Genomic DNA, 10,853 nt, shown 5'->3' with positions numbered 1-10,853 from the left:
CAGATCCTATTTAATAAAAGGCTAATATGCAAATGTCCCTCGACCGGGAGTTCAACCAGGGGGCGGGGCTGGCCACCGCCCATGGCCCCTCCCCCAGCCGACCCCACCCCTGATCAGCCCCCACCCAGATCAGGGGCGGGGCCGGCTGGCCAACAGCCCACAGCCCCTCTCCCCTGGCCCACCCCACCCCCGATCGTCCCCCCCACCCTGATCGGGGATGGGGCCGGCCAGCCAACCAACCGCGGCCCCTCCCCCTGTCCAGCCCGGCCCGATCGCCCCCATCAGGGCGGGCCAGCCGGACTCCACCTGTGCACAAATTCATGCACTGGGCCTCTAGTAGACCATTATAAACAGAGAAATAACACATGCAAAGACAAAGGGTCTAACACAACAGGGAGCTAGGAGCAGTTCAGTGTTTTTGGAGTTTAGAGAATGCTTGAGGAAATAAAAAGAAATGCTGGCATGATTGGTAGGTACCATGCTAATGCCAAGGTATTTGGATTATAGAGGCAGGAAAGAACCACTGAATAGTTGTGTAAGTCAGGAAATGACACATTCAAGTTTGCAATTAGAAATATCACGCTGTTAACAGTTATGAGAACCTTGGAGGAAGTGCAATTGGAAGCAGAAACCTGTCAGAAGGCAACTGCAGGACAAGCAAATCATGCTTACTATTAGTAAACCAACCAATGGCACATAGACAGAAGAGGAAATTTAAGAATCCCCAAAACAGATAGCAAAATGGGTAAAGATTAAAATAAGACCATTCACAGGAAAAATAAAAATGGCTCTTAAACATATGAAAAGATGCTCAGTTTAACTCATAAGAGAAATGCAAATTAAAACTACACTGAGATAACATTTTTCACCTATTATACTGACAAAAATCTAAAAAGTATGATTATACAATGTGTTGGCAAGGCTATAGGGGAAACAAATATTCTCCTATATTACAATTACAACCTCTTTGAAGGGCAATTTAACAGTATCTTACAGTATCTACCAAAATTATATGTTATTCTTTGACTCACCAATTCCACTTTCAGGAATTTATCCTACAGTCACACCTGTGTATGTACAAAATGATATATGTACAAGGTTGCTAATAAAGCATTTTTATAAAGGTAAAAACTAGAAACAATCTATCCATCAATGGACTAAATTATGGTACATAAATAAAAATGAACACTGCAGCTGTTGAGATAGCATGCCCACCCTACCACTTTATACATCAATATGGAAAGATCTCAAATACATTGTTAAGTGAAAAAAGTAAAGGACAAAATGGTTCAAGTTTCCAGAATTAGTGTAAAACATGTGTGTGCGGGGGTGGAGGGGAAGCAAGGTAGACTAAACACATTTGTGTATGGTTGTATTTTTTAATTCCCCAGAAGAATATATAAGAAATCAATAACATCAGTAAACTACTGTAAACTAGGCAGATGTAGACTTTTTATTGTATTTCTTTTTTTCTCTTTTTGCTTTTTTGTTTTTGAAGTATTGTGCATATAGTGTAAAAAAAAAAAAACTTTGGAAATGCTGTAATATTCAAGAGAATTTGGTAAGTTATATGATGTGAGAGGTACAAGAGATGAAGAGGTCCAGATGACTTCCAGGTTTCTGACTTGGTAACAAATCTAGTCATCCCCTACAACTAAAAAGAAAAGAAAAGAAAAAATGTATCTGTGATATTAACCAAAGCATGATGTTCAACAGTAGAGAAAGAAAGCTCAGTTTACATGATGTTAAACAGTAGAGGAAGGCAGCTCAGTTTTTAGACATGTTGTACTGAGGTATTACGTCCAACAGTATACTAGAAAAAGAAAATTTAGAGAGAGGTGAGGGATATAGTTGTTAGTAAAAGTCTTGGGGAGGAAAACACTTATCTGAGCCTCATTTATCTAGGAATTATTTATTCTATAAACCCAATTAACCCAGAGAATAAACTAAAAAGGCAACTCACTCAAAGTGACAGCATAAGGCCACATATTCATATCCTTTTCTCAGAGACATCAGGTTCTCACTAAAAGCTTATTTAATACATTTAGATAATTTCCCAAGTTCACAACAAATTAGAAACATCAAAAAGCTACCAGAGACAATCATTTAACAGCAGCACGAGGCAGTAAAAACATGATGATGATATTACCAATACCTCAAACAGCATACTTAATAGAAGCTAAAGTCCCATATTTTATTTTCTAATATTTGACCAAAGTGATCCCTCATTCAAGAAGTTTTTCATGGTTCATGCACTCTTAGACTAACATTAGCATTCAGTATCCTTTTATCAAACTTTTCAAGTATTTGTGATTTATATCTCAATAAATCTGTTTTTAAAAATGGGGTATCTGCTATTATTCCTACTTTACAGATTAAGAAACTGAGGCTTGGCAAAATTAGGTAATTTACCCATGGTGACACAGCTAGCTCATGATGGGGACAGGATAAAAACACACATAGTCTCAATTCTTAAAATAATCGATATGCTTAATTACCATGTTCTTCTGCCTGCCTTAAAATGAGACTTCACTCATCAGCCTAAATATGCTCCTACTTCTTTGTTCAAGGCTAGTTACCTCCAAATTTCCAAGTAGGACTACAAAGCCTTGATTTAATTATGCTATACTATAAAGGCAAGAAAGAAGTCAAAAGCTGAAAAGAAAGGTACTAAAGAGACAGAAGAGGAGGGAAAAAAGTACTCAGGAGCTAAATTTCAAAGCTTGCCATTTTAAGCATAAGATTACATAAAAGATAACTATTTGTGTGACTGCTATCATAAATTTGGTGGTCAGGTCTAATTAAGCTTAGTTAGACCAGGATTTCTCAGCCTTTGCACTATTAACATTTTGGGCCACATAATTTTTTGTTGTGGATTGCTTTCCTAAACAATGTAGGATGTTTATCAACATCCCTGACCTCTACCCAATAGAAGCCAGTGGCATCAATCCTCCCCCCTCCTCTTACCTCTTAACCCCCACCCCCATTCTAACAACCAGAATGACTCTAGACCAGGGGTGGGCAACCCCTGGCACGCGTGTCAAACATGGCACACCAGTAACTTTTGCTGGCACGCGAAACCCTCTTATAATCTTCCATTTACAATTTTTTTCTTAATATTGACTTTTTTATTTTTCAGATAAATTCAGTGCAGGTGCATCTTAGATAAATAAATAATTTTACATAACAAGTTATCTTAAAGACCATAGACATGGATTGACGAGAGAGGGGAAGAGCAATTTCTATGCCTCTGCCTTAACTCTCCCTGCCTTCCTAGATCCGACCAGTGTTTTGGTTTCATCCACATACGCTTGTGAATCTTTGTTCCCAGTGATGAATTTTGTTAAGTCTCGTAATAGGAGTAGCCTGACAGATGAAAGCAGTAGCTCGTGCATATCTCTGAAGGTCAGAAAATATAAACCTGATGTAAAATCTCTGTCATTAGTTATGCAGCAGCAAAAGTCCCACTGATAATATCAAACGGAGTCATAAAGTTTTCTGTCGGACTATCAGTGTACATGTATACATTAAAAAATAAATGTATTTTTCATCATCTTATACTGTGTTTTTATCGCTCGAATGAATTTTATTATTTCTTCAAGGTTCTTCACATACGTACACCTTAAGAGATATCAAGTAGGCGTAACATGTTCTCAAAAAATTAGGGTTGGCACGCAGAAGAATTGAGTCAGAGATTTTGCTGGTTTTGGCACGCACTCACAAAAAGGTTGCCCACCCCTGCTCTAGACATTGTTAAATGGAGACAGATAAGAACCTCTTTTTCTTTTTCATCCTCACCCAAGGATATATTCATTGATTTTTAAAGAGAGGGAGAGAGGGGGAGGGAGAAACATCTATTGGTTGATTCCCCTATGCTCACCGACCTCCTAATCCTGACCTCCCCAACGGGAGATCAGACCCACAACCTTTTGGTATATGGGACAATGCTCCAACCAACTGACCCACTGGGCAAGGGCCAAGAATCTTTTTTTTTTAAACAGCTTTGAGATATCTTGGAAATATAAAAACTGTATGTATTTGAAGTATACAACTTGATATTTTGATATATGTATACATTGTAAAAAGATCACCACAATCAAGCTAATTAATAGCATCTCCACAGTTACCATAGGGGCAGTGACAGACAAGAGCCTTTAAATCAATTACCTCCCAAGACTACTAAGAAAAAAACTCATTTTATTTAAAAGTGGAAACTAAGGAGAAAATAAACAAATGGGACTACATAAAAATAAAAAGCTTCTGCACAGCAAAAGAAACCATCAACAAAACAACAAGAAACCCCACTCCACTGCATGGGAGAACATATTTGCCAATGTTATATCCGATAAGGGCCTAATCTCCAAAATTTAAAAGAAACTCATACATCTTAACAAAAAGAAGATAATCCAATCAAAAATGGGCAAAGGACTTAAATAGACACCTTTCGAAAGCTGACATACAGAAGGCTAAGAGACATATAAAAACATGCTCTAAGTCATTCATCATTCGAGAGATGCAAATCAAAAAGACAATGAGGTACCATCTCACACCTGTCAGAATGGCTATCATCAACAAAACAACAAATGACAAGTGCTGGCGAGGATGTGGACAAAAAGGAACCCTCTTACACTGCTGGTGGGAATGCAGACTGGTGCAGCCACTGTGGAAAATAGTATGGAGTTTCCTCAAAAAAGTAAAAATGGCCCTGGCCGGCTTGGCTCAGTGGATAGAGGATCAGCAGGTTCGATTCTGGCCAAGGGCACATGCCTGAGTTGCTGGCTCGATCCCCAGTATGGGGTGTGCAGGAGGCAATCGATCAATAATTCTCTCTCATCATTGATGTTTCTCTCTCTCTCTCCTTCTCCCTTCCTCTCTGAAATCAATAAAGCAATATATTTTTTAAAAAAAACAAAAAAGGTAAAAATGGAACTCCCATTTGACTCAGTAATCCTACTTCTGGGAATACCCCAAGAAACCAGAAACACCAATCAGAAAAGACATATGCACCCCTATGTTCATAGCAGCACAATTTACAATAGCTAGGATTTGGAAACAACCTAAGTGCCCATTAGCAGATGAGTGGATTTAAAGGCTGCAGTACATCTACACAATGGAATACTACGCTGCTGTAAAAAAAAAAGATAGAACTCTTACCATTTGCAGCAGCATGGATGGACCTGGAAAGCATTATGCTAAGCAAAATAAGCCAGTCAGAGAAAGATAAGTATGACATGATCTCACTCATTTGTGGAATATAATGAACATCATAAACTGATGAACAAAAATAGATACAGAGACAAAGAAGCATCTAACAGACTGTCAAACTTCAGTGAGAAGGGGGGGGGGGGGGGGGGCGGGGAAGAGGTCAACCAAAGGACTTGTATGCATGTATATAAGTATAACCAATGGACACAAACACTAGGGGGGGGGAGGTATTTGCCAAGGGGGGAGGGTAGCTGGGGGGAGGACAATGGGGGGGAAAGGAGACATATGTAATACTATATGTAATACTTTAAACAATAAAATAAAATTTAAAAAATAAAAAAGTAAAGCTGGGTGTATGGGCAGTATGTAGGAATTAAATAGAGACAAAGTCCACACAGTGATGCTAACATCCCCAGATTTCTGTACAATTCAGTATGTACAGCCTCTGAACTCTAGCAGCGTACCAACTACTACAGATCAGAAAATAGATGTAAAGACTGCTAGAAATAAGAACTGCTCCCCCTTTGACTAGTATGAAAAAAAAAACAAGTTTTCCTGATAAGAAAGACTAAGTGTCCCTCATCTCTGAGGGAATTGAAATACCAAGGTCAAGATTGTCACCCTGCCAGGGAAGAGGAACAAACCAACTAACAGTATATATAAAAATGAAATGACAATTCGGCGTGGGAGAGGAGAGTGGTAACACAGGACAAGCAGGAGACAGAGCTGATTCCATACAAAATTTGCTCTATCAAATCTCCCTTCCTGCCTTTATATTATCTTCTGTTAACACCAAGTTAGGGGCTTTCAATAACCTCATGTTGACCTTTGGTTGTTCAAAGCCTAGCACTGTAGCCTCTTCATTCAGAGCATTGCTCCTCCTCAAGGTGCCATGGGCTCCAAAATCTTATTCCTCTCTAAAAGTTCCACCTCAGATCATTTTAGATAAGAGGAGTGGGTGTGGGAATACAAGTAAATTAAGCTACTCAATCTAAAGTATGTGCTGCAAGGACCCTCTGCCCAATAAGCATAATTTAAAAAATATGTTTAACCTCACTCATAATCAAAGAAATGCAAACCCAAAACAAGATATAAATTTCACATATCAAATTGGCAAATAATCAATAAAGTCCAATACCAGCACGCATGTAACAAGCATACTCATATACTGCTGGTTAGTGTAAATTGTTACAACCTAAATATCACTCAAAAGAAGTCAGAACAAATTATGATACATCCTTATAATAAATTATTCTACTCATTTTTTAAAAATTATGTCAATATGAAAAGAGCTGTGATATTAACTAGGGAAAAACAGTAAATTGCAGTTAAAAAAAGTAAACAGCAGTACGATATAATACAATTTTATAAAATTTTTTGAAAAGTAAACTTTCTAGAAACAGATAATAGTTACCTTTTTATTTTTTTTTAATTGACTTTTTCAGGGAGAGGGAGAGGGAAACATCAATCAGCTGCCTCCTACTAGGGAGCCTGCAACCCGGGCATGTGCCCTGACTGGGAATCTGATCAGAGACCTCTTGGTGCATGGGACAACGGTCAACCAACTGAGCCACACCAGCCAGGGCGATAGTGAGTTACCTTTTAAGGGAAAAAGAAAAGTAGCTTTTATTTTTACTTTTCTGTATCATTAGAATTTATCATATACATGTATAACTTTTAACTTAAAATATATAATTCTTTAATGTTCTCTATTCCCCCAAACCTTAACCATTACTCTCACCATCTCTTCAACCCCTACCCATATATCTGAAGGCTAAAATTCCTTGACAGAATTTCAGGTAGCTAGAGATATATTTTTAGATATATACCTGGGGCTTTTCTTTAAAATCTCAACACTCACTTCTCTTTAACCTCCTCTGATATGATAGAAGAGAAAAAGAATCCCTACACTAACCACAAACTCGGTTTCTTTCAAGCCCTAACCATCCCCCCCACCCCCACCCCCCCCCCACCCCCCCGCCGCCAAAGAGATATAATGGTGGGAGTTATAATATCCCCTCTTCCATCAGTTATATATCTAGCCTTGGCAATTTCACTCTCCCACATTAAAAAAATAATAATTTTTTTTAAAAAGCAACCCTTATAGGATCACTTAACAGCAGGTTTTTCTCATCACCTTGGTGCCAGGTGGTTAACCACTACTCTAAACTTCTTTAGGGCAGGGTCTCAGTTCTATTTACTGCATCAGCCCTGGTACTGTACGTATATGGAAACTTAATATTTGTTCATTGTAACTGAATCTGTCCAGAACATTCCCTGTCAAAGGGAGAGGCAGGTTAGTGGAGTACTTCGAGGTCATGGGACTTTAAAAGATGCCTCAAAAACATGTTCCTGCTTCAATCTTTCCCCTTGGCTGAACCAAGTATTTTAATTACTGCTTATGATTAATGTCTAATTACTAGAGAACAATAACTATTATGGATATTTTTAAATATCTCCAATTAATGGCTTTAAGATTTACCTTAAACAATGAAGTTTTACTCATTTCAGTTTCCTCTTCATGATTTTCTCACTGTACATGATCACCCCTGCCAACTAAAACAATTACAGTCTCAAAGCAGCATACCTATCCTTAATTTTGAACTATTTAGTGAGAAAGGGTTTTAAAACCTTTTTCAAGTATGGGGGTGGGGGGTGGACAGCTATAATCAGGTGGTTCGTAAATGTATAGTGTGAGGAAAGAGCTGATTTCTAAGATCCAAAGAGTCAGAATTGTGAACCATTAACAGTTTCTTAAATAGGCTTAAAGAGTAAATACATTCTCAGAGAAATTATAAGGTTTATTTTGAAACTATTTTTAGAATTTTTAATATTCCAATCAGGAATACTAAACCAACTATCTATTGTAATTCAAAGTGACAAATGATTGTGTAACAAATTGTGTTTAAAAAGTTAAAACACACACTCATACACCACATGCATCTTATAACAAAATAAAGTTCAATACTATCTTTTGCAAATTACTCTGGCTCATAAGTTTTACGAAAAATAAATAAATGCCATGCCAAGTAATTTTAACCAATGAAAGAGCAAGCAGCTCCAGGAGACAGAGACATGCAAGAGGTTATCTTCTGAGACAACTAAAGAGGACTGAATCCTGAACAGAAATTACTAAAACCAGACTCTGAAAAAGATAGTTAACCTTGAAACGTTATTTCTTGGTTGAATGAATGAGAAGAAAATGGGAGAAGGGGATGAAGAATAACATGCTATTTGGCAATAATTTTAAATATTACTTAAATCCTAAATAAAGCATGCGGACTATGGGGAAGCATCCAAGCTTCCAGGAAAAATAAGGGCTGCCCTTTATGCCACCACATGAATATGACTGTGACTTTGGAAAATCAATTAAATTACAATCTGAACCTAATTTCTCATGTATATGATGAGCTGGAGATCATGTTAAATTTACCTTATAGCTATCTAACACTAACAAAGGAAACACAAATTTATTCTTTTCTAATATAAATACAGTACTTGTCATCCAAGCCAAATCACAGTGAGTACTCCTATTAGTTCTAGGAACACATGATCAAAAAAAGTAGTACTGCCCAGCTGGTGTTGCTCAGTAGTTGAGCGTGCACCTATGAACCAGGAGATCACAGTTCCATTCCTGGTCAGGGCACATGCCCTGGTTGCCAACTCTATCCACAGTGTGGGGCATGCAGGAGGCAGCCCATCAATGATTTTCTCTCATCATTGACCTCTCTCTCTCTCTCTCTCTCTCTCTCTCTCTCTCTCTCTCCCTTCCTCTCTGAAATCAATATATATATAAAGTAGTACTGAGGATGCCAAAGAACAATCCTAAATCTCCAAGAGGGAGAAACAGAAAGAACACAACCTCCTAAAATATTCCCCTCTTCACAAAGCTTTAGGTATATTCTACCATTTCACTCTTCAGCAGGGCAAGGCCTAATATAGGGTATCACTTTATTTTAGGCTTAACAAATTATGTATTGATAAACCTAGTACTCAAAATGTTAAAGTTACAGAGCAATTTTAAATAAACTTTAAAAATTAAAACAACTTTATCCAATAGCCAACTTAGAACTACATGTCAAATAAGTTTAGTACAAACTATCTCGAAACAAGAATCGGTGTCATCCCCACATTATCTCCTCTGATTCTTGGGGCATGTGAGAGAAAAGAAAGACGTAACTAGACATAAATAAAAGCTACAGGAAAGAACAAAAGCTGCTGTAAAAAGACAAAGTTAATATAAGGAGAATCAACTTCAGCAAAAAGTGAGAAAATAAAAAAGGGGACACAAACGTGCTTTTTTTAAAAAAAAGTCAGTACAAACACTGCTTTGTCATTAAGTACACCTTCAAGTAAAACCCAGCTAAGAAAAGGATAATTATTAAACCATAAAAAAGACCCTCCCAAAAAATTTACTACTTCAGCTATTTCAATAATCAAAGAGAATCTGACGTGCACCTTACAGTGTATATTTGTAAATTTATTTCGAGGGAATAATGTTCTGACTTAATATATGTTTTCGAGAATAAATCTATCTTAACATTAGAAGTCCCATGCTGAAACTTTCACCTATGTAGCCACCGTTATAAATTTTAATCAAGTTTTCTGCTATCACCAGACGGTAAAAGGTTAACAGTTCCACAAACTGACCTGCATACTCCACAGGAATGCTCATTTTAGTGTCTCAGAAAATGCTAACATCCCTGACATTAAGTACTGCATCTTTTCTGGCCCTTATTTTGTTTAATACCACTTTTGTGTTTTTAACTATTTTATTTGACTTGAGTTAATCTAGAAAATGCTCTACGTTGGAACTGTATCTACATGTATTAATTGAGAACAATATTACCCTTCAAGTTTTAAATAATAATGACTTATCTACAGTTTGCCTCATTTACAAACACACGAGTTTTTAGAGGTTATTGGACAGTAGAAAAGACCCCCCAACTCACTCAAGACAGCAGACCACTCCTGGAAATTAAGGGCTATATCCAAAGTTTCTGAAACTATTTAATGAACAGGGTAAGCTCGTTCAGAACAGCACTGACCATCCATCATTTTATAATAAAAATATGAGCAAAGCGCTCACAGTAGGGTCTTCAAAACCAAAATAAAGAGTTCCCTTTACTGGGTTGGTTAGGATGCTAAAAACGTATGCTGAGGGGATAGGGAACTGCTCTTTAAAGCCGTCCCGCACTCTACACGGTCGGCGTGGAGGGACGCGGTGGCATGCAACGCCGAAAACAAGAAGGTGCTGCATTTCAGAGCTCAGATTCAAGCCATCGATTAACTGCCCCGCTGTTAGCGTGGCTTTCAGGTTTATACCAAAAGTCAGCAGCAGAAACAACAAACAAGGTTTTTCTCCTGACTAAAAACTTTTCAAGTGCCACTAAGATCAAAAAGTGCAAAACTATTAACTATTTACAATTCCACACCATTTTCCTTGCCGTTTCCAACTCGGGGGCTTCCCATAGGCAAACTCGAACGCAGTTGTCGCCTGGGACACTTCACCAGTACCGGGCTCTAGCTCCACGAGGTCCTCGGTTCCCTACCACCAGCTCCAAGAGGCGCGGTTAGCGGGCTCACCGCCGACTGGCAAGTAACCGCGTAAAAATGTCACTGTTAGCAGCCCTCTTCCGCGCCCGCAG

General features: G+C 38.1%; 1 protein-coding gene across 4 annotated transcripts in view; it reads right to left on the bottom strand.

The window, feature by feature from the left end:
• Positions 1-10,853, bottom strand: part of PDS5B (PDS5 cohesin associated factor B) — a 238,784-nt gene that overhangs the window by 227,392 nt on the left and 539 nt on the right. The gene's annotated exons all lie outside the window — the stretch shown is intronic.

Source organism: Myotis lucifugus, unplaced genomic scaffold (genome assembly GCF_000147115.1).
Source record: "Myotis lucifugus unplaced genomic scaffold, Myoluc2.0 scaffold_7, whole genome shotgun sequence".
Lineage (NCBI taxonomy): Eukaryota > Metazoa > Chordata > Mammalia > Chiroptera > Vespertilionidae > Myotis > Myotis lucifugus.
This window is presented reverse-complemented; position numbering and strand designations above follow the sequence as displayed.